General features: G+C 43.4%; 1 pseudogene; it reads left to right on the top strand.

The window, feature by feature from the left end:
- The first annotated feature begins 1,098 nt into the window (after positions 1-1,098).
- LOC105710604 (ATP-dependent RNA helicase DDX18-like) lies at positions 1,099-22,126 on the top strand (annotated as a pseudogene).
- Positions 22,127-24,063: the final 1,937 nt, after the last annotated feature.

Genomic DNA, 24,063 nt, shown 5'->3' with positions numbered 1-24,063 from the left:
AAGCATTCAGTGATATCCTCGGGGTCATAATCTAGGTGAATTTGGAAGTAGCATGCCAGGAGAGGAGGAATGATTCAGAACTGTGGACAGTGTCTGAGCCAGTCTGGCCGTGGCAGGAACTGCTGGCCCCTGTAATCTTGACCAAGAATTAAAATACTGAATCCACAGAAGTGGAAGGTGTGGTCAATTCTGGTGTTGTCCAGGGGCCCCATTTCATTAAGCAGAGCATGGTGGCCAGAGGAGGCAAGCAGGTGAGTGGTCCTCGGGGTGAGGGGTGGAAGTTGAAGGATTGTGAAGCTAGCCAATGCTCCATTCCTTCTGTCTCAAATGTTGGTTCTTCCTCTCTAGCTTTACTCTATTTTCCTGACAAACTATTTGGTTTTCAAAGTCCAGAAAGGCTATATTTCTCTTGAAAGTCTTTCCTGCCTTCCTCCCTGCTGTTACCAGCCACTCCTATCTCTGTGTTAGCTCTTCATCCTAAACACATTTAATGCTCACCTTGGCACACACTGTGTTTTGATTATTGATTGAAAGGCAGGTTAAATAATTATCTGTTAAATGAAAGAATGAATGAATGGTGGGCCTCCAGCTTGCAGGTAGGGGGTGTGCCCGTGGAAGAGGGGGTGAGCATAGGCTCACTAAAGCCTCAAGGCTCCTGGTGAGTGGCTGAACGTCTAAGGCCCATCTTTGGTAACACTGGCAGAGTGGAGTGTAATGCGGGGAAACTGAAGCAGAAAGTCTATCTCACAGCCTGAATCAGCACTGTATCTTGTAAAAATGTCAACTTAGGTTTTGACTGACTGGTTATTGTAAGGTTTGTTCTCGCCGGGTTTAAAAGGAAGAAACTGAGGCCAGCACAAGAAGATCCAATGTGAAGGGTTTATTCAGGCTCCCAGGTGAGGTTCTGCGGTCCGACAGGAGGGGCCGGAGAAGTCGCACGGACTCCTCTCAGACATGGGTTTTTATAGGGAGTGAAGGAGCTCGATTGGTTGTGGGAGAGCAGGGTGTGGGCAAAGCAGGACTACTATTGGGTAGGGTTACAAGCCTTTGTTTGAAGACCAGGCTGTGCAAGAAGGGGAGAAGGGAACATGTCCGAGGATGTCTGAGCTTGTCCGAGCTTGTCCGAGCTTGTCCGAGCTTTCGGAAAAAAGAGGGAGGGAGGGGTGTGCATCCAAGCTCCCAGTGAGGCAACCGGCCTTACAGTTATTAAATGTTTTTGACATACAGTAATATTGTTGACACCCATTCAGCTGCTTCTTTACACTGAGGGACTGTGTTTATTCTGGTTAGCTCCTAAATAGCTTTTCTTTTTCATGTTTTCCACTTAAAAGGGCTGTATATGCTGCAGCACACAGATAGATGGCTAGGTACAGGGTTACACCCAGACGTCTGGGACAGGTCAGGCTTCCTGGGGCCAGTTCCTTATGGTCATGCTTATCTGGACAGGAGGTCAGACAAAAATCATTTGTTCATGAAAAACAAAAACTGACTCAAACTAATGTAAACAAAACAGACAGTGCAGGAAAGTCTCCCACACAGTCACTGAGATGGGTCCAGAGACACACCTGTCAAAGTGATGGGCTTCCATTCTGGAGCTCTCTATTCACATGCCACACCTGCACATGACTGCTTCTTTTTGCCCAAGTTCGTCTTTCAATGTCCCAATTCTGAATTTCTAGGTAAAGGGCATATCTGTAAGTTAGCTTATCTTGTTTCAAGAATTTATCGTAGATCCAAGACTGAAGTCTCAGAGCAGAAGAACTGCCTTCCTAGGGATTATGTAAGATTAAACTAGAAGAAAAGATGGAAATTTCTCTTCGTGAAAGGGAAGCTCATTTAGAAACCATAACTTAGACCTGAGTTAAAAGAAATGAGCTGGAACCCACTGCGTATATGCACCATGTTGGCTGCCATCCTGAGAACAAGAGCTTGGCAAAATTTCCGGAGAACAGTAACAGGTGGTGCAATAAATATGGAAATGACTTGTGTTTGTGAAATGCTCTTCAGTTTAGAGAGAGGACATTCCTACTCACTGAATGCCCAGCGAGTTCCCCAAGGTCAGGACTGCATCTCATCTACATCAATATCTCCTCGCATCCCCCTCACCAGGATACCCATTCCATTACAAAGCAGGTGTCTGTCAAATGGCCAGGTAAATGGAAACACTTGGTCCTTAAGGCAGTCCTCTGAAACAGACATGACATAGCACTGTCTCACTTGATGGTAAAGGAAACAGAAGCTTAGAGTAGATCAATAGCATGCCCAGGATTGTGAATGATCAAAACAGAACTCAGATCCAAGACTTTCGTCTCCTGGCAAAGTGATTATTCCATGATGCCATAAGAAAACATGAACTAACCTTAAAGACCAGAAAATGTGAGAAGGCCTGGATGCAGTGGCTAATGTCTGTAATCCCAGTACTTTGGAAAGTCTAGGCAAGAGGATTGCTTGAGCCCAGGAGTTCTAGACCAGCCTGGGCAATATAGCTCATCTCTCTATACATAAACAAGAGAAATGTGAGGGAGAACACAGGGAGGGGGGACAACTCTAACAGATATGACTGTTTTGACAAGATGCTCTTTAACTTCATTTAAACCTTTATGTGGTACACTTAGAATTTAAATTGTAAACTTCTACAGCAAGGACTATGCTGTCATTTTTTTCCGGGTAAAGGTGTCCTAAAATGCCTATAAAGCATGGGCAGGAGCTTAGTTTCATTAAAACAAATCTGCCACCCACCTTTCCCTGGGGTTGTTACAAAGATGCCTCTTTAACACTTAGCACCAGAGTGCGACATCTGGTTGCATAGCTTTCTAGGGAATTTCAAGGACTTTGTTCGGTGCCAATTAAGCCCACCTGTTCTATCTCCCCCACAGGAGCTGGAACAGGCAAAAAGGGTTAATGTGCTTTTCTAAAGCAGTACTCCCCCAGCACTTATCAAATGCCACTCTCACTTCTTGCCTTTAACTAAAAACGTTAACTAGGCAGGAAAGGTTTGACATTGACAGAAGGGAATCAGGACTCCATTTTGACAAGCTGACAAGTGGAGGAAATTCATATATTATATGACTCGGAGCTATGGCTTTCTCTCTAATTTATTATAGTAGTTCTTATCCATAGCTTTCCCCTCCCCTAGAAGGACACCCATGTTCCTGGGCAAAGGTGGGAGGCCTGAAGCACCTTTCCATCCTGCTTTGGCCGTGATGTTTTTAACAAGCCATTGTCCTGGAGCCCTTTCTTAGTAAAGGCTGTGTGCTGCTGGGTGTCCTGATCTCTTTGCCCTTCCACCCTCTGTGGAAGAACAGAAGGCTGTTCTCCTGCCCTGGAGAGAGTTTGCTCTTTGGACAGAGCACAAAATACCTGCTGTGTATGTGCACCGTGTTGGTGCCATCCTGAGTATCCATATTTCCTAAAAACAACCTTGAGAATTTAACTGCACTCATGTCCTGCTCTGGGCTGCTGTGTGTGACTTTGCCTCTCACCAAATAGGATTTGGGACATCTGAATTTTCTGGCCCCAAGGTGTGGAGAACTGTTTCTCTGCTCTGTAATTAGGTGTAAAGTGAAGTTAGAAAACTTCCCTTCCTAGTCTGTTCAGACTGCTATAACAAAATACCATAAACAGGTGACTTGTAAATGACAGAAAGTGTTTATTTCTCACAGTTCTGGAGGCTGGGAAGTCCAAGACCAGAGTGCCAGGAGATTTGCTGTGTGGTGAGAACCTGCTTTCTGGTTCATAGATGTCCTGTTGTAGCTGTGTCCTCTTGAGGTGGAAGGGGTAGCTAGCTCTCTAGGGACTCTTTTATAAGGGCACTAATTCCATTCATAAGAATCCTGCCTTTATGACCTGATCACCTCCCAAAGATGCCCTGCCTCCTATGCTATCACTGTATTAGTCTGTTGTCACACTGCTAATAAAGACATTCCCAAGACTGGGTAATTTATGAAGGAAGACATTTAATAAACTCACAGTTCCATATGGCTGGGGAAGCCTCACAATCATGGCAGAAGGCGAAGGAAGACCAAAGGCACATCTTAAATGGCAGCAGGCAAGAAGGCTTGTGCAGGGAACTCCCATTTATAAAACCATCAAATCTCATGAGACTTATTCACTATCACGAGAACAGCAGGGGAAAACCCACCCCCATGATTCAATTACCCTATGACACATGGGAATTATGGGAGCTACAATTCAAGATGAGAATTGGGTGAGGACACAGCCAAATTGTATCAATCACCTTCAAGACTAGTATGTCAACATATGAATTTGCAGGGGGACACAAAGATTCAAACCATAGCCCTTCCTAAGATTCAAAGAAAAAGGAGGTGGCAGTTAGTGTAAGGAAGCATGTGGACTGAAACTAGTACTGAAGTAAGAAAGCCGCCAAGAATAGAGGTTGCCTTAGGAGCTAGGTGCTTTGTCAGTTTCCCAGTCTGATCAGTTTGGTTAATTACTGCTGCCTACAAGGTATGTCATGGGATTACCTGCCAGCTCACAGATGAACCACCTTTGTGTCATATTCTCATTTCTTGTCCTGTCAGTGTCCACCCCCGGACAAGACAGAGTCCAGCACTGCCACTTTGTTTAGGGGGCTGGAAACAGGAAAGTCCAAGCTAGCAGGTGACAATGGCATGGCACCCACCTTGATAGCCACGATCACAGTCTATAGCCCATGACTCATGCAGGCAGCCAGTAGGGGAGAGGTGCAGTTGAAGAAGGCGGCTTTGTTTGCCAGTAGGTGCCATTTGAGACCTGGGACTTGAGTGAACACGGCTGGCCATAATGTAACTGTTTATACTGCCACAGGATCGCTGTGGAATGCTCCTCTGTATTTCAAATGGCCATTGTGAGTATTTCTGGTCATTCCTTTCCCCTACAAGACTGTCCTTTCTGCTCACTTTTAGATCTTATATCTAATAATTATAGTACATATGTGTTTTTAGTTGTGCAGCTTTTCCCACTCCTGTTTTGATAGTGCCTCCCAGTTTTCCTTTGACGAACCACCTCCCACTTGTAGTCCATGTGCTTCAAATGAGGCTGGTCCCATTCCCACATCCAGTTGGGTTTTTTTTTTTTTAATTTTACTATAAGTTTTGGGATACATGTGCTACACATGCAGGTTTGTTACATAGGTAAACATGTACCATGGTGGTTTGCTGCACCCATCAACCCATCACCTATGTATTAAGCTCCACATGCATTAGGTATTTGTCCTAATGCTCTCCCTCTCCTTGCTCCCGACTCCCAGACAGGCCTTGATATGTGATGCTTCCCTCCCTGTGTCCATGTGTTCTCATTGTTCAACAACCACTTATGAGCGAGAACATGAGGTGTTTGGTTTTCTGTTCTTATGTTAGTTTGCTGAGAATAGTGGTTTCCAGCTTCAACCATGTTCCTGCAAAGGACATGAACTCATTGTTTTATATGACTGCATAGTATTCCATGGGATTGCTGGGTCAAATGGCCTTGGTGTGTGATGCTCCCCTCCCTGTGTCCATGTGTTCTCATTGTTCAACACCCACTTATGAGTGAGAACATTCGGTGTTTGGTTTTCTGCTCCTGTGTTAGTTTGCTGAGGATGATGGTTTCCAGCTTCATCCATGTCCCTGCAAAGGACATGAACTCATCAATTTTTATGGCTGCATAGTATTCCCTGGTGTATATGTGCCACATTTTCTTTATCCAGTCTATCATTGATGGGCATTTGTGTTGATTCCAAGTCTTGACTATTGTATAGTGCTGCAGTAAACATAGTTGTACATGTGTTTTTACAGTAGAATGATTTATAATCCTTTGGGCATATACTTAGTAATGGGATTGCTGGGTCAAATGTTTCCTGTTCTAGATCCTTGAGGAATTATCTTCCACACTGTCTTCCACAATGGTTGAACTAATTTATATTCCCACCAACAGTGTAAAAGCGTTCCTATTTCTCTGCATCCTTGCCAGCATCTGTTGTTTCCAGACTTTTTAATGATTGCTATTCTAACTGGTGTGAGATGGTATCTCATTGTGGTTTTGATTGCATTTTGGATTGATTTGGATTGATTTCCACTTCTCTAATGACCAGTGATGATGAGCTTTTTTTTAAAAAATATGTTTATTGGCACATAAATGACTTCTTTTGAGATGTGTCTGTTCATATCCTTCGCCCACTTTTTGATGGTTTTTTTTTTTTCTTGTAAATTTGTTTAAATTTCTTGTAGATTCTGGATATTACGCCTTTGTCAGATGGATAGATTGCAAGAATTTTCTCCCGTCCAACTGGTTTTTGCCATGTGAGGTCATAACAAAGAGTTGGCAACTGCAAACCAGAAAGAAGACCATCACCAGATGCCAGATCTGCTGATGCTCTAATCTTGAACTTTCCAGCCTTCAGAATAAGTGGTTGTGATTTAAGCCACTTAATCTATGGTCATTTGTTATAGCATTCTGAACTGATTAGTGCAGACATCCAGAGGGGAGTCTTCCTGTTATAATAGATCTCACTGGAGTCTCTTTGTATTTAGGCTCCAAGAGTCCTGGTCCCATTGCCTGACATGGCCAGATTGTTTCCCACTTTGTGACTGGAGTGACATACTGACCCCAAGCTGCCTCCAAGCAGAGTGACTCCTGTTCTCCAAGTGGACTGCAGAAGCAATTAGTTTTAGGCTTGGGAGACACACGGCCTCTTGTCTTCCTTTCCTTGAGAATTTTTTTTTCTTGGCCTTAGAAATGGCAAGATCTAGATTAAGGGATGGATCAAAGGGGATGAGGGCAAAGAGACCACCGGGCCAGCATGGAGTCTGGCTCATGATTCCATCAGCTCAGTCGCCACAAGGCCTTCTCTTCTCTCCTGCTCCATTGCTCAGACTCCTTGTCAGTATCCTACTGGCACAACTACATGCAGGTGCCCCTCTGCTGACAGTGTACCTTGAGAACCGTGACATCTGTGCCAGGGCCTTCCTCCCCGATGCTTCCATACCTGGAAGATTTCTGCTCTCCCCAGTGTTGCACTTTGCTTTTTCCCCCCAGGCCTCGCATGTGCTGAGAGCTTCACACCATCTTTCCTGGAAATAGCTCCTTTCACTTTTGGCCCCACTCCTCCCCACAGGGCCGAGAGCCAGGGGACGGGGTTGGAGAACAACTGGCACCCCGTTTTCTACATTTCTCTGCGCCCTCTTGCCTGTGTACCAAAAGAAACACATTTTTTTTTAAGTCCCATTTTTTCTCCTCCAGCCATATGAAGCCATATAAACAAACAACTCATGTAAACAAACAAACAGCCGAAGTTGGCTCTCAGGCTGGGATCAGGCAGAGCAGCTTGCTTCCTCATCCCCCAAAAAACCTCGACGACAAGCAGCCTAGAAGCTCGAAGAAAGATTTACTTTTTAGTTAACTATAGATAGCATCCACTGTCCAAATTTTAAAGCGCTTACATAAGCTGCTTATTGTTCACTTGTTAACAAAGGAATGTTTTCTACATCAAGGCCAGTTCTCTTCATCAGCTGTGAGCTTATTTCTCCCTCTGCTGAACAACGATTCTCTGCTCTCACCAGCTCTCCCCGGCTTATAGACACTACTAACATCCCACAGGAAGTGGTGTTTGTACAGTGCTCCTTGATTAACGAATCCCCAGGGGATGAGCCTTCTTTACAGGATATGGGGCTGAGCTCAAAAACGCTTCATAAATCATGCAGCGTGAGCTGCCGGGACTGGTAGCAGCTTGCCGGCAACCTTCGTGCACAGCCCCTGTTTGGCACGTACCCTGGAGGAAAACGGTCAAGAGCTGCTCACCTGGGAGGCTGCTCTCTGTTCCCAGGCTTTGCTTTTCTGCACCCTTCCATCTCCCACAGGTGGGGAGGGTCCTTGTTCTTGTTCCTCCTCCCTCCTCCCTCATCTCTCTCTTCCTCTTCCCTATCCTCCAGGTCCTTCTGTCCCCTCCCCCCACCCTCCCCTTCCCCATACCTCAAGATCAGTGAGAAATGAAGCTAATTTACACTGAAGGTTTAACTAAACCAAGCATTTACAGTTTAAGCTGAATTGGAGAAAACAAGACTCAACCCTGTTAAAGTAATCCCATGCACCAGTTAGATTTCAGCAAACAGATAGAAAGATGTTTCAGGAAGCAAACTAGCATGAAGACTCATCAACTGGATGGGTGCGGTGGCTCACACCTGTAATCCCTGCTCTTTGGGAGGCCGAGGAGGGTGGATCACTTGAGGTCCGGAGTTCAAGACCAGCCTGGCCAACATGGGGAAAGCTTGTGTCTACTAAAAATGCAAAAATTAGCCAAGCCTGGTGGCTCACACCTGTAATCCCAGCTACTAAGGTGACTGAGGCATGAGAATTGCTTGAACCCAGGAGGTGGAGGTTGCAGTGAGCCGAGATCGTGCCACTGCACTCCAGCCTGGGTGACAGAGCAAGATAGACTCCGACTCAAAAAAAAAAAAAAAAAAAAAGGCTCATCAACTGATTATTAATGCAGATGTCAAAAATTTAGATACTTGCCAGGGTTTCTCGGTGGGCCCAGAGGGCTGGTTTCAGGTCTCTTCCCCTCTGTCCTTGTAACCCCGGGGGCAGATTCTGTAGGGCTTGAAGGAAGCTTACACATTCTTGGGTGGGGTGGGGTGTGGTAGGGAAGGGGAAGGGCCCTGCGGAAAAAAACACAGAATTACAGATGCAAAATTAGGCAGGAATGGGTATACAGGTAACCCTTGAGCAGTGTTGACCCCTGTGTAATTAAAAAATCCATGTATAACTTTTGACTCCCCAGAAACTTAATTACTAGTGACTTATTCTTGACTGGGAGCCTTACCGGTAACTTAAACAGTTAATTAACATGCATTTTGTATGTTTATATGTATTATATACTGTATTCTTACAATAAAGTACTCTAGAGAGGAGAAAACATTAAGGAAATCATAAGGAAGAGAAAATGTATTTACTATTCATTAAGAAAAAGGTAGAGTCATGATTATCATAAAGGTCTTCATCCTCATTGTCTTGTTGAGTAGGCTGAGAAGGGAGAGGAGGGGTTAATCTGCTGACTCGGGAGTAGCGGTTCTTCATCTGTGAGTTCTTTCAAATTGTCGCAAATTTCCAGATACATTTATTGGAAAAAAGGCCACATATAAGTGGGCCTGCACAGTTCAAACCTGTTTTTCAAGGATCAACTGTATTTATTTAGAATGACAATATAAATCAAACTAAACAGTAAAATTTTAAATACAACAAAACCACAAGCATCACATTGATTAAGCTAACCATTAATTGTCTGCTTGATGTGATACTACAATTTCCCCCCAATATTTGCCAGCTGCATATTTTCATTGCCTTCTCAAGTGACAATTTTATAGTATTTTCTATACAGACACCTCAGAGATAATTCAGTCTTTAATATGATTGGTAAAAAGAATTTCACTTACTGCCTCTTTAGAAATGTTTTTCATCTTTATAAATTATAATTGACAACATCACATAGATTTTTAGTATTGTTTTTATTTATTAATTTTTTGTTTTTGGCCCGGCATGGTGGCTCACACTTGTAATTCCCAGCACTTTGTGAGGCTGAGATGGGTGGATCACAAGATCAGGAGTTTGAGACCAGCCTGGCCAACACAGTGAAACCCTGTCTCTACTAAAAATACAAAAATTAGCCAGGCATGGTGGTGTGCCCCTGTAATCCTAGCTACTTAAGAGGCTGAGGCAGGAAAATCACTTGAACCTGGGAGGTAGAGTTTGCACTGAGCCAAGATGAAGCCAGTGCATTCCAGCCTGGGTGACAGAGCTAGACTTTGTCTCAAAAAAAAAAAAAAATATATAATTAGAAAGTCTAGCTCTCCCAAGTAGCTGGGATTACAGGTGCATACCACCAAGCCCAACTAATTTTTGTATTTTTAGTAGAGATAGGGTTTCACCATGTTGGTCAGGCTGGTCTCAAACTCCTGACATCAAGTGATCGACCCACCTCAGCCTCCCAAAGCGTTGGGATTACAGGAGCGACCCACCGCGCCTTGCCTTGCTCTAGCATCTCTTGCTCTCCATCTTTATAAGCCAGCAAGGTGAGTAACAGTAGACATCCCCATATCAGAATGGCAAGCAATATCTTAACTCTACATAGAAAAGACCATGAACTACATTAATATGATCCACCGAACCCAACTTAAATGGATGTCCAGCTCAGCTTCCTCCTGACTGGATGCCCCAAAGTGCTCATGACAACTTTAACACCACACATCATGAGGGACAGTAAGAAATGGGAAATTAAGTTAGAAAGATACAGTGACTTAACCACTTGTTATGCAAATGTTACAAGTACATATGACCATGGGAACAAATTGTAAGAGCCCCTAACAGGATCTTGGAAGGGACCTTGCAAGTGAGGGCCCACGAAGCGTAGTCTTTGTTAGCTTCACAGCTAATCAGCCACTGCTTGGGAATTGTGGGATGTGGGTAAACCAATCAGGTGCTTCTTCCTCGACCTGGAAGCCCCCTACCCTAATGTGAGTCAGCTCATCCCTTCCTCCAGACTGCGTGACTCCATACTGCCTCCCCACCATCAGACATCTCTGCCTGAGCCCAGAGCAGGCCTCCCTCCTCCATCTCTCCTGACCTCAACTCCACACTGTTTGCTCTACTCCAAGAATACCAGGTGCGATTTTTATTTTCCCGTTTGTTTTTATTTTCAGAGGTCATCAGTTGATTTTTTATGCTGCAAACCCCGTTTTATTTCTGTCTCTATTCTATCCTATATACTGCCCATATGAATTCTACTTCTGATTTGTTTTTTTTTTTGACTAAGAATTTCCACAAGAATGCATCCTCTCTGTTTCATGGCTGCATTACTTTGTGGAAATTTAGTAGAGCTTTTGGCTCCTGATGCTAGGGACCTCTGTTTTGCTATTATCCTGTAGGGTGATTATTTATCTTTGCTTTAATGTCTCTGACTAAATGATTAGTGCAGTGAAAGAGTCAGGAGTTTCAGTTTCAAGTGACGGATGTCCCAACTCAACGTAGCTTATGCAAAATGGAAAACGGTTGTGGTTCATGTAGCTGAAATGTCCAAGTTTGCTTTTGACTTCAAATACAGTAGGACCCAACGGTATAAACAGCATCATCATCTTTCTTTATCTCTCGGCTCTGCTTCTCCTGATGGAGTGGCCTTACTCTCTTCCACTGTAGATGGACATTGAGGTCCATGGTCACCTAGGCACTCGAGGCTTACATTATCATAGCTTATGACGTAAGAGGAAAAAATAGTCATTCTTGGTGTGTTCTATTAAATCTCATGGAATGACTCTAATTAGCTCTGCCTTGGTCGCATGTTCTTCTCTTGGTCTAATCTGAGAAGACAGGGCATGGCCAGGCCATGTTCACTTGTCTACACCTGCCTGCAGAAAGCTGGGCATCACAACTGGAGTGCAGAGAAGTCCCCCAAATAAACAGGGAGAAATCCTAGACAAATCAAAGTGTCATATATGCCGTACACATGGGTAAAGCTAAATGTTATTGACAGATGGAAGTGTTTTCATTAAACTTCACATAATTTCTTTCTTGCTTCCCTCAATCTGCAGTTTTATTTCATCACTGTGAAAGTCATTTAAAATTAGTCTGATGTAAAGCATCTTTGATACGCTATTATATACCTACATTTCAACTACATTCTTGTTGTAGGTCAGTTTCCCAGGAAACAGATTCTGAAACTGAGAGTTACGTACAGAACAGGGAATGAAGGAGGCAGAATTGGGCAAAGGAGAAATGTAAACTGCCACATAGCAATCTTATGGGAGCTTTGGAACATGGATGGTCCTTAAGACTTGTCCCAATTGAGGTAAGGAGGTCATAGCTTTCTTTGACCTCCTTTGAATGGCGGTTGCACCAAGGAGTCTGTGGCTGATGACAGTCTCTGGAGAGGACTCAGCTGTGAGCCATCAGTAGCCAACACTCCCAGCAGCTGGGAAAGTGAATTGCTAGGTCCTGAAGGGGAGTTTGAGTAGCATACCACTGCATAGACCAGTGGATTTTCAAATAGTGGAAACAAGGCTCATGTAATCCTAATATTTAAATATTAAGGGTCAAGTGTGGGCAGATAGATTCTCATACTTGTTATCACTTGATATTTTTCTTTTAATACTGAGCCATTCACTTTAGAATCTGTGTTTTAAACTCTTTTTTCCAGTACGATTAAGTGTTCTTTGTTTTCAAATGTGTGATGTAAGTTCAAATTCTGATGTAGCCTGTAGACTCTCTGTAAATATAATGTAAAGACACAGAGCAGGCCAGTGTTTATGTTGCCGTCTTGTACGCAGACCCGGAACCCCTGCCTGCTTGGGTGAGAGACAACTGTCCGGTAGTCCCTCACATCTTGGGGTCTTTCAGACCAGGGTTGGCAAGAGGACTGCACTCAAGAATCCTCTATCCTTAGTATGCTTTCCTTTCAGCCTCCCGGCATTCCTGACAGCTATCAGCCTAGTCAATTGGATTTGACAGGTGCAAGGAATCCAATTTAGCATCCCTGGTTTAGACCTTGAGCCATCCGCACTCACAATTTACCTTCTTAGCCTCTCTATCTACATCTCCTAATTTTAGACCTATTTTGGCACTAATTACCCTCATCTCCCCAGTTTTAGAATAAGAGACCTTTGGACGGATGTCCTTACATCGAATCCTGGGATTTACTCAATCTGTGTGGACATGTAGGTTGGATTTTCCTTCATTTGGTCCATCCAGTTACAGGCAGATCTCATGCTGTCTCTGCAACACTCATGACCTCCCCACTAACATTTCTATCCAATCAGGTGACTTCCCATTTGAGCTGAGCTGTAAATGGACTTAAAGCAGAGATCACAACTGGTGTTCCAACAGCTAGATCAGTTAGGCAGCCAAGTTTTATTTCCCTACACCATGTATTTAAAACTTTGAGCCAATATTCAACAATTTGGAAATTTCATCCACAATAAAATCCAGTTTCTCCCTCCTCTTAAAAAAAAATGAGATGATCCAGCAATGCAAACAAGCGTTTCCACATGGCAACACTTGACTCAAGCTGGAGAGCCACTTCCTCCAGCTCACGCAGATCCACACTCACTGTTGTGTTACACCTGCTCTTTCCAGTCGCTTGTGTTACCTGCCTGGATTCTGTAGTTTACAACCCTGGTTTAAATAAGTATTCCTCCCAGGTGATACTTGACATCCGGTGCAAGTTATTGGTAGCGAAGAAGGGCAGAAAGCATGATGCCATCAAAGGAGAGGTAAAGAAGGAAACCAAACCCTGAGTTTTCTATAACATATTTCCTGATGTGGAAAAACGAGGCTTGTCCTCTTTGTCGATTTCACACAACAAACAACATTGCATCTGTGAAATGTATTATGTTTTTCAGCACAAACGGTCCAGAGTGAATCAAGGGTAACCTCTGCCACTGGTGACTCATCCGTTGCCAAGGAGGAGACTCAGGAGAGGTTAGGAAACTATATGGCCTGTTCCTTCCTTGTGGGTTAGGGATGCTGCTAAGTGAACATGTGAGACATGCTGCCTAAGACAACATCGTCTTTTATTTGACACAGAAAAAACAACATTTTGATTTCCCTGTCTTAGGAACTATTTCCTCTACAGCCTGGCAAGGAAAGCTTGTGGAACTCATAGCAGCCTGCCCCCAGGTGGACTTCAGGGGTTACCTATGAGTTTAATTCATCAGATGAAGCGAACACAGGAGGAAGGGAATTAAAAATCAATTACTTCAGAGTAGCACAAATACTGCTGGTGATAGATAGGTGGGGAATGGTGAATGCGTTTCCCAGTGCAACGCGAGAAATATTATTTGGTTTATACTCCCTATCAATTTTAAAAAGCAAAATACCTTCATCTGGCTCTTATCTGTTTTTAAAACCAAAATACCTCTATCCAGATCTTCTAGTTTAAGTATGCCTTCAAATCAGTTATAATGTGTTCCTGCTATAAAAAGCGGGTGTGGTGGGCACATTAAACTAAAGAAGCATAGGTGGTGGGGGTGGAGGACTGTCTTCCTTGCAGGACTGGGGATTGAGGCTCTGATGCATTTGCAGACTTCATTATGTTGAGTACTCTGCTTAGAGGTTGGTTCAATCTCTGCTCCCCATCCCCACGCCTTCTCTTGGCGCATTATTTCCGGTAACATACATTTCTTAATTTAATGAGTTCATTAGTCTGTTACAGCTTTTCCATAGCTAGAATGGGCCAAAGCAGTGACGAATGGTTTATCAGGAAAGTAGCTCAAGGGTAGGCCTTCACAGATACTGTGCAGCACCTTAATCAGGAAATCCAAAGGGCTGCTAGTGGGGAGGGGGAAGGGAAGGACATTTGGATCATGGGAGAATTTCTTCCCCTGGGTCTCCTGATTCAGAAACATTAAAAAAATCTAATGCAGCTTTATTCTCCATCCTCCTTTAAGCTTTAAATGTCTGTCTTTTGGGCATGGACTGTAATAGACTAGGGCTTTAGGACCAGTTTCTCTGAGAATCAGCCGGTGTTCAAGAAGGGCCCTTGACACCATTCTGACTTAATGCTAGACACATCTGCAGCTACTTGGACAAAATTGACATTGTCTGGAGTGCAAAGCAATTGCCTAGCACAGCATTAGGGAGCATTTATTCTTGAGCCGTGCTACCAGACAGCAAATCTTGACCTTTAGGAGTTCAGAGATTAGATTTCGTTGTTGCAGGCGTTGAAGATACTGTTAGGAATTTGTTGCTATTCAAAGCAGATTGCAGGGGTTACCTATGGGTTTAATTCACTGCATCAATCATTTTTTGGAAGGTTCTTTTAAAGCCAAGATAGCTTCAAATAAAAACTAGGATTACTTTTACATTGATTGTCAGTAGTTGGTGAGGAGCAAAGGGGGAATGCTCTTGAGATGGTGTTAAAGTTTTCGTATTTGTTCCTTTGCTAGCAGGCTTTCTGTGGTATTGGGGAGAAAGGCGTGTTTCTCCAATAGGCTATCAAAGCGGTTGCTGCAGGAACAGGCAGGAAATGAGAATAAGGATTTGACTACTCTCTGGTGTAGATCTCTCAAGCCCTTTAACACATTCACTGCACAGATGTCCTCCGGGTTATCTGAAAGTGCATCGTTTAAAACAAGACCTGTTTAAGCCAATAGGGGTTAAATAGAGCTTACTCTGTTGAGCCAGCCTGTATTGGTAACCTGTCTTACCCTCCGTTTGTGTATGGGTGTGTATCTGTGTGTGCATATATAGAATGTATGTGTATGTGTGTGTGCCTGGGTGTGCACATGCACACACGTGCATACAGACAACTTCTTTTATCTGGAGGTCAGTTTCCCAGCCCTCTTGTTACCCCGGGTATACGGAAAAGATTTCTGAGGGTCTCTAAAAAGGAATTGCGGTACAGTGGCTGGACTCCAGCCATGTGCTTCTTTTAGAAGACTTTCACAATGATCTTTATTGATTTTTATTTGTCATGCAATTTCTATTAAGCTTTTTTACTCCGTTCCCTAATTCATAGTCAATCAAACAGTTCAAGACCTTATCTTCATTGTATCTTTTCACCTCTCCAAATTTGCTTCTTATTTCTCAAAGAGGGAGTTGGCACTAGGTAATCCTATAGCACTGATTTCATTGCAGATAGAAGGCGGTAAGGAGCATTTTTCAAGGTAGGTACAATAGCAACAAAAGAAACGACAAGAGCCTAGGAAGGGGGGGGTTACACGCTCTAGTACAGCCAGCCAGCTGCCAGCCCGTGGCATAATAATGGGCAGCTGAGACACCAATCCATGTTTACCTGCAAATCAGTATGTTTAGCTTAAGAAGTCAGGATAATGGGTGGTTATTGTAAAGTACATTTTAGAAATACTTTTCTCTAGCATTGTCAGCATTTAAAGTTTCATTGCTGGAAAGAAGCAGCTTCGGTATCAAGCATAGCTCCCCAGCAGGTTGTCGCTTGATGCTTCTGAGTATACGAAATTCTTTTTTTTTTCTTTTTTTGAGATGGAGTCTCGCTCTGTTGTCCAGGCTGGAGTGCAGTAGCACAATCTCAGCTCACTGCAACCTCCACTACCTGGGTTGAAGCAATTCTCCTGTCTCAGCCTTCCAAATAGCTGGGACTTACAGGTGCCCACCACCATGCCCGGCTAATTTTTGTATTTTTAGTAGAGGCAGGTTTCACCATATTGCTCAGGCTGTTCTCAAACTCTTGACCTCAGGTGATCTGCCCGCCTCAGCCTCCCAGAGTGCTGTATTATTTCCCGTAACATAAATTTACAGGTGTGAGCCACTGCACGTGAGCCACCACACCTACAGGTGTGAGCCACAGCACCTGGCCAAGATTGTTTATAGGAGGTGCATACCAGGTGATGCAATGCACTTTGTTGCTCATACCTCAACGTTGTGTCTGTGCAGCACTCTGTAGAACTTCAATGAGGCAATGAAAAAGGACCCAATTCTCGTCTCTTCCATTCCAGTGAAAGAAGCAATTCCCGGGGCATTCTCCTCGTCATTTGCAGAAGACTTCCCGTATGCCAGGCGTAACGCTTCATGAGGTAGGCCTTGCTGCCTGTTGGGCAGAGAGGAAAACCAAGGTTCACGAAGTTAAGTAACTCGCCTAAGGTCACATAACCACTAAGGCACATAGCTGGGATTCCAACTCAGCTCTGTCTGATTGAAAGATTTTTGCTAGTATCACCAAGCCAAGCATGGCTCCCACATGGATGAGTAAACGGAGACACGTGCAGCTAACTGGCCTTGAACAAGTTGCAGAGGATAGCCAGAGCAAGTATTTTATTCTCAGTTCACTTGCCATCTACTAAATCCCACTTTCATCACTCTATGTAGATTACATCTATATTAATAGCCACTCTGAATTCATAATTTGCCAAGAGTAAATACGTATGCATGCACAAATATGTGCCTTGTAAAGAATGATTACTAATCACCTTTGCTCCTGTGGAAATGTATCCATATGTGCATTATAAATGTGGCTGAGAATTTCTACCAGGCTTCAAAACCAGCCCTAGGTAGCATTGTTGATGCTGCCTATCTACGATCTGTCTGCAGACAATGATTTCCAGGGGAGTGATTTACTTCCCAACAGACGCTGAGATAGGGCTGGATCGCTTACAATTCATGGGGTGAGAATGCTGCTTATTTACAAGACATGCAGCCATGCAGCCGCTCGAGAGTGGATGAACTGGAAGAAAGTAATTGGATTGAGCACAATGCTCTGGGTATGAGAAACGAGTGAACGAGCTGATTTGGACTTCTTTGAACTTATTTATATTAAAAATATTTTTATTAAAAAGGCAATATATCTTCATTGTAGAAAATTGCAAAATACCAACAAACAAAAAGAAGTAACATTCACTCACAGTTCTGTTGGCTAGCGACAGCAAGAGCAAACAGGTTGGGATATATCCTTCCCCATGTAAACCTATGTTGTTTGTAAAAGGATTATAATCTGTATTCTGTTTTGTGACCAGCTTATTTCACTTAAAAATATTGGAATGGGCCGGGAGCGGTGGCTCACACCTGTAGTCCCAGCACTTTGGGTGGCTGAGGCAGGTGGATGATGAGGTCAAGAGATTGAGACCATCCTGGTCAACATGATGAAACCCCATCGCTACTAAAAATACAAAAATTAGCTGGGCTTGGTGGGGCGTGCCTGCAGTCCCAGCTATTTGGGAGGCTGAGGCAGGAGAATTGCTTGAATCTGGGAGGTGGAGGTTGCAGTGAGCCAAGATTGCACCATTACACTCTAGCCTGGGCAACAATAGCAAAACTCTGTCTCAAAAAAAAAAAAATATTGGGATGACCTTTCCATGTCATTAAATATTCTATAACATCATCTTCTATAGCTGCACGGTAACTTGTATCATTACTTACATTTGTTTAGTTTAATAACATATCTAATGTGTTTCTGTCCACACAAGATGAATGGAAGTCTTTTAATACTAATGCCCAAAACAATGTTCCCAGGTCCTATCCTCCCTCTTTATGACTAAATGGCAAATGAAAGCCTCAGACGATGTCCTTTGAAGTCCTCACGGCAGGCCAGGTGCATGGACTATGTGAGATCGTGTTTGAGCATGTTCAAAGAACCAATAAGCCCTGGGCTGTGGTAATTCCCATTCCTTCCACTCATGGAATAATCATCCCTTGTGTTGCAAAGTATCTATGGTTCCAGAGTACTTCCTCCGCTAGTCCAGTAATTACCACTGGGTGCTGTGGTGGTTCTAATCCTCCTTCCAGAAGGGAGGTGACTGAGTCTCAAGAAGCTGCGGGAGCTTAGCAAAGATCATCCCAATGGTGAATCTCAAAACTATGCCTGAACCCAGACTTGCAGATTCCAAGTTCACTGGAATTTGTCCCCCAGTGCGATGCTGTGTGGAAGCGGGAGAAAGAGGAAATAACGAGAGAGAGAGAGAGAGAGAGAGAGACAGAAAGAGAGAGAGAGGGACAGAAAGAGAGAGAGAGAGGAAAAAGAAAAAGGAAGGAAGGAAAAGAAAGCAAAAGAAAACAAAAGAAAAAAGGAAGAAAGGAAGGAAGGAAATAAATGTATGATGGGTATTTGTGGCTCGGATAGTCAGAAGGGCAGGCAGGGAGGGCAGGAGACGTTCCCAGTCCATTGTGTACACACCTGTCTATGTTCTACCTAAAGAGACTCTCCTCTCAGAAGCGGAGGTACAGAGATGAGCAACTTTCATTTTTGAAGCTTCAGAATCAGAGATCCCAAAAGACAAAGCTATTTCTCTCCACCTTTGCAGCCACCAAATAATCAGCTGCAGGTACCATCTGCGTGTCTTCATGGCTGTCTCCCCTCCCCTCACGCTCCGCTGTCCTCACCCTGCAGGGAGAAGCGCTCATCCCGGGGAGACACCTGGATCTATCCTCACTCCTGGAGGGCTGGCCTGAACAAGAGAAGTTCCCCCTGAGCTCTGAGGCCTCCTGGAGCCAAGCACACAGTCAGTGGGCGAAACGTTCGGGGAAAGTGATTTTCACTCAGCCCCTTGGCAGACAGTGGGGTCTCAGACTTAGTGAAGGAACAGACCTTGGAGTCTCTCTGGGCTTGTATCTCATTCTAACACTTATTGTGTGCCTCATGGAAGTTACAGGTTGTTTCTGACTCCCAGTTTTCTTGTCCACAGAAAGGAGGGGGAGATTCAGCTAAGTAGTTAGAAGGATACGTGGTAATATCAATAACATGTATGTATACACATTAAATTGCTGGCATATATCAGGAACCCTATAAATGTTAGCTTTCCCATTCTGGAGATTACATTTAGAGAGTGTATTAAAACCACGGTTGGGTGTTCTCTTTATTGTGAGGGCCTCGTCTGAATCTGAGAACCCATGATTTGGGGAGTTTATGTGCTTGGGGGGACAGGGTGATAAGATAAATGAAACTCAAAAGAAAAAGCTGATACTTTGAATACCAGCACTCTATCTCAATGTGTTCGGCATGTGAATGATGTAGGCTGCTTTTCTTTAAAGCGGCAGCCACAGCTTGGCTGGGGAGGCCTCAGCAGTCCTTCTAGAGCTTCATCAGTGTCTCCAAGACAACCCAGATAAATAGACAGTCAAAGCACAAATTATGTGCTTGCTGTGGAGATTTGGCATCCACGCAAGTCCCCTACCTGCCCCCACCCTAGTCCCTAAGTACTTCTCATATAGAAAACTAAGATCTGCCTTGCCCTGTAACTGAGTGAACTTGGTCATTGTGATGGGAATATCCTGAGGATAAAAATGCACACTGGGGCCGGGTGCAGTGGCTCACGCCTGTAGTCCCAGTACCTTGAGAGGGCAAGGCAGACGGGTCAAGAGGTCAGGAGTTCGAGACCAGCCTAGTCAACATAGTGAAACCCTGTCTCTATGAAAAATTCAAAAAATTAGCTGGGCGTGGTGGTGGATGCCTGCAATCCCAGCTACTCGGGAGGCTAAGCAGGGGACTCTCTTGAACCTGGAAGGCGGAGGTTGCAGCAAGCCGAGATCACACCACTGCCCTCCAACCTGGTGATAGAGTGAGACACTGCCTTAAAAAAAAAAGAAAAATGCATACTCAGTTCTAATGTTGCCTTTGGTTAGTGACTTCCTGAATGAGAGTGAGGAATTAAGAATCTGTGTGCAGTGTCAGCCCCAAGAGCGGAGTAGCCGTTCTGTGTGGCATTATGGTCTCGGTACTTCTTGGACAGCACGTCTCACTTGCTGATGAAACTCCTGAGCAAGAAGATCGAGAAATGGAACCTCACATTGCATAGCAGAACTTAAAGTTGCCGGGGCCTCAAATCTAACCCTATCAGAAACTCAAAGTGAAGATGTGTCTGAAGAAGGGATGGGAGGTGGAAAGGTTAAAAAAAAAAAGTTCTATAAATGTGGGCTTGTCAGAAGCTCAAGTTGGAGACCTGTCTGAAGAAGCAGTGGAAAATGCAAAAGTTCAAAACTCTCACCAGAAATCTACCCTGTTAACCAATGGAGAAGCAGCAATGCAGTCTGCCAATTTAGAATCAAAAAAGAAGAAAAAGAGAAAAATGGTGAATGATGCTGGGCCTGATACAAAGAAAAAAGCAGAAATGGAAAACAAAGGGGAATCTGAGGAAGAAAGTGCTGAGACTCCCAAAGAAACAGAAAATAATGTGGAGAAGCCAGATAATGAGGAAGATGACAGTGAGGTGCCCAGCCTACCGCTGGGACTGACAGACCTTCATTTGCTTCTCTATCTAATCTTGTCAATGAAAACACTTTGAAGGCAATAAAAGAACTGGGCTTTACGAACATGGCTGAAATTCAGCATAAAAGTATCAGACCACTCTTGGAAGGCAGGGATCTTCTAGCAGCTGCAAAAACAGGCAGTGGTAAAACCCTGGCTTTTCTCCTCCCTGCAATTGAACTCATTGTTAAAGTTCATGGCCACGAATAGAACAGGGTCCTTATTCTCTCACTTGCCATGCAAACTTTTGGTGTTCTTAAGGAGCTAATGACTCACCATGTGCACACCTATGGGTTGAGAATGGCTGGCAGTAATAGATCTGCTGAAGTACAGACACTTGCTAATGGGATCACCATCACTGTGGCCACACCAGGCTGTTTGCTGGACCATATGCAGAACACCCTAGGGTTTATATATAAAAACCTACAGTGTCTGGTTATTGATAAAGCTGATCACATCTCAGATGTTGGGTTTGAAGAGGAATTAAAGCAAGTTACTAAACTTTTGCCAACGTGCAGACAGACTATGCTCTTCTCTGCCACCCAAACTCAAAAAGTTGAAGACCTAGCAGAAATTTCTCTGAAAAAGGAGCCATTGTATGTTGGTGTTGATGATGGTAAAGCTAATGCAACAGCAGATGGTCTTGAGCAGGGATATGCTGTTTGTCCTTCTGATAAGAGATTCTTGTGCCCTGTACATTCCTTAAGAAGAATCGAAAGAAGAAGCTTATGGTCTTCTTTTCATCTTGTATGTCCATGAAATACCACTATAAGTTGCTGAACTACATTGATTCACCTGTCTGGCCATTCACGGAAAGAAAAGCAAAATAAGCGTACAAGCACATTCTTCCATTTCTGCCACGCAGATTCAGGAACGCTGTTGCGTACGGATGCGGCAGCGAGAGGACTGGACATTCCTGAAGTCAACTGGATTGTCCAGCATGACCCTCTGGATGACCCTAAGGAATATGTTCATCGTGTAAGCAGAACAGCCAGAGGTCTAAATGGGAGAGGGCATGCCTTGCTCATTTTGTGCCCAGAAGAAACAGGGTTCCTTCGCTACTTGAAACAATCAAAGGTTCTATTAAGTGAATTTGACTTTTCCTCATCTAAAATTTCTGACATTCAGTCTCAGCTTGAGAAATTGATTGAAAAGAACTACTTTCTGTGTAAGTCAGTCCAGGAAGCATATCAGTCATCCGTACGAGTCTATGATTCCCATTCTCTGAAACAGATCTTTGATGTGAATAACTTAAATTTGACTCAAGTTGCTGTGTCATTTGGTTTCAAGGTGCCTCCTTTTGTTGATCTGAATGTCAACAGCAATGAAGGCAAAGCAGAAAAAGTGAGGAGGTGGGGGTGGATTTGCTACCAGAAAACCAAGGAAGTTTAGAAGTCCAAAATCTTTAAACACATTAGCAGGAAATCATCTAATAGTAGACAGTTAACTCACTGAAGACAGGCCTTTCTTTCATCTTGAATAACTTTGTCCTAATGTGAATTTTTTCCTCTTGAATTGATACAGGATTTGTAGAAACTGACTTGGGTTTCAAGTGCTGAGCACTGTTACTTGTAACAAGTCTCCTTTTTATTTTTGGGATATAAAACAGCCTTTAATTCTCTTGGTTGCCCAAGGGCAAAACAAGGAATCTCTGGTCCTTCTTGTGATTATATAATATTTTAATTTTAAATACCCACCACCACCACACACACAGACATACATACAAATGTATGTTATTGTTGAAATAGAATTCCTTTTGTACCTTTCTTTCTTGGTATGTGAAGATTTTTGTGGCGTGGATTACTGTGCTAACTCCTGTATAAGGTGACCTAGTGTACTGGGCAGCTGGTTGTAATGCAGAAAAGAGTCTAAAGTTATTCTTTTGTTTATAGTTATTTCTTGAACTGTGACAATATCTCATGACTCCTCCTGAAAATCCTGCAGTATAAAAGAGCAAAGAGCTTTGAAAATACCTAAGAAGCATCTTAGGATTAGGGTGGCCTTGCTTTTATAGATTCTTTATTATAAAGCAGTGGCCTTTTTCAGGTTTTTTGTGTAAAGTGTCACCAGCAGTCATAACGTCTGGCAGGTGAGAGGTAGGAAGAGGGTGGAATTGAGATGTCTGAGCCTCGTTTACATCAACAGAGGTGTAATATACTGCATTTCTCCATTTGGTAACATAGCAAACACTGAAAAAAAAAAAAAAACCACAAAGAATGGTGATACTCCTCATTCAGATTTGTTTATTTCAAGGTGTTTTGGATTTTGGTAAGCCTTTCCACTCTACCGAGTGCTTAGAAAACAAGGCCACCAACTGCCTTGGACTTAAAGCCAAGCCATCAGACAGTACTAAGCTCACATTAATGTTAGCTTCTTTTTGAGAAAAATTACCTCTTCTAGGCCCTGCAGCAAAAAACACATTTGCTAGGAAGATTGAAAATGAACAAAATTAGAAAAACACAGCCAAGTCAGTTATTTAGTCTGATGGGGTTTTTTTGTTGTAGAAGCACTTGATTTCTAGTTTGTTTTGGATAGTATGTAACTACAAAATAGTACATTTTATAGCAATTCAAAACCAAAGTTGCTAGCAACATTTTGCTCTTGAGCCGGCTAAATATAGGATCCCATTAAATGTAACTGTACTGAAATGAAGAGGAAACTGTTTGGTAAAGAACATTCCAGTAGGAAAAGGAACAGTCTTCATTTCTGGGCTTGACCATCATTACCTTGGCCGAACCTGTCCTGGGTTTCCAACCTTGACTGCTGGGCTCCTGGCTTGGTGGATTCCTAATTCCTGGTGTGTAATAACTGTCTTCAGGATCATGTTTTCCTTTTTTTTTTTTTTTTTTCCAGAAATAATGTTTCTAAAAAGATGAAAAGGGAAGAATATTTAATTACTGATAAATACTATTGGTATTTTGTACAGAATCTAATTTTTTTTTTTTTGAGACACTCACCCTGTCACCCAGGCTGGAGTGCAGTGGTGTGATCTCGGCTCACTGCAACCTCTGCCTCCCCGGTTCAAGCAGTTCTCCTGCCTCAGCCTCCTGAGTAGCTGGGATTACAGGCGTGTGCCACCATGCCCGGCTAATTTTTGTATTTTTAATAGAGACAGGGTTTCACCATGTTGGTCAGACTGGTCTCAAACTCCTGACCTCATGCTTTCTAATTTTTTATCAAAAATGAAGTTATCTTCTATCTACTACTTGTAACCCGCTTGTTTCAAAATGTGTTATTTTCCTGTGTCCTCAAATAATTACATAAAAAAAAGCTAGGTTCATTTTTTAGGACGAGAGCATAGCGTTCCATTCATCCCTAGGGTCAGCTTGCCAGCTGCTACTGCTGCTGGATGTCAGTCCAACAAAGAGAAACAGATGCTTCGAAGAACCCAT

Source organism: Aotus nancymaae, unplaced genomic scaffold (genome assembly GCF_030222135.1).
Source record: "Aotus nancymaae isolate 86718 unplaced genomic scaffold, 86718_ANA_hifiasm-v0.15.2.pri h1tg000041l, whole genome shotgun sequence".
NCBI lineage: Eukaryota > Metazoa > Chordata > Mammalia > Primates > Aotidae > Aotus > Aotus nancymaae.
The sequence above is the reverse complement of the archived record's forward strand: the minus strand, read 5'-3'. Positions and strand labels throughout refer to the sequence as shown.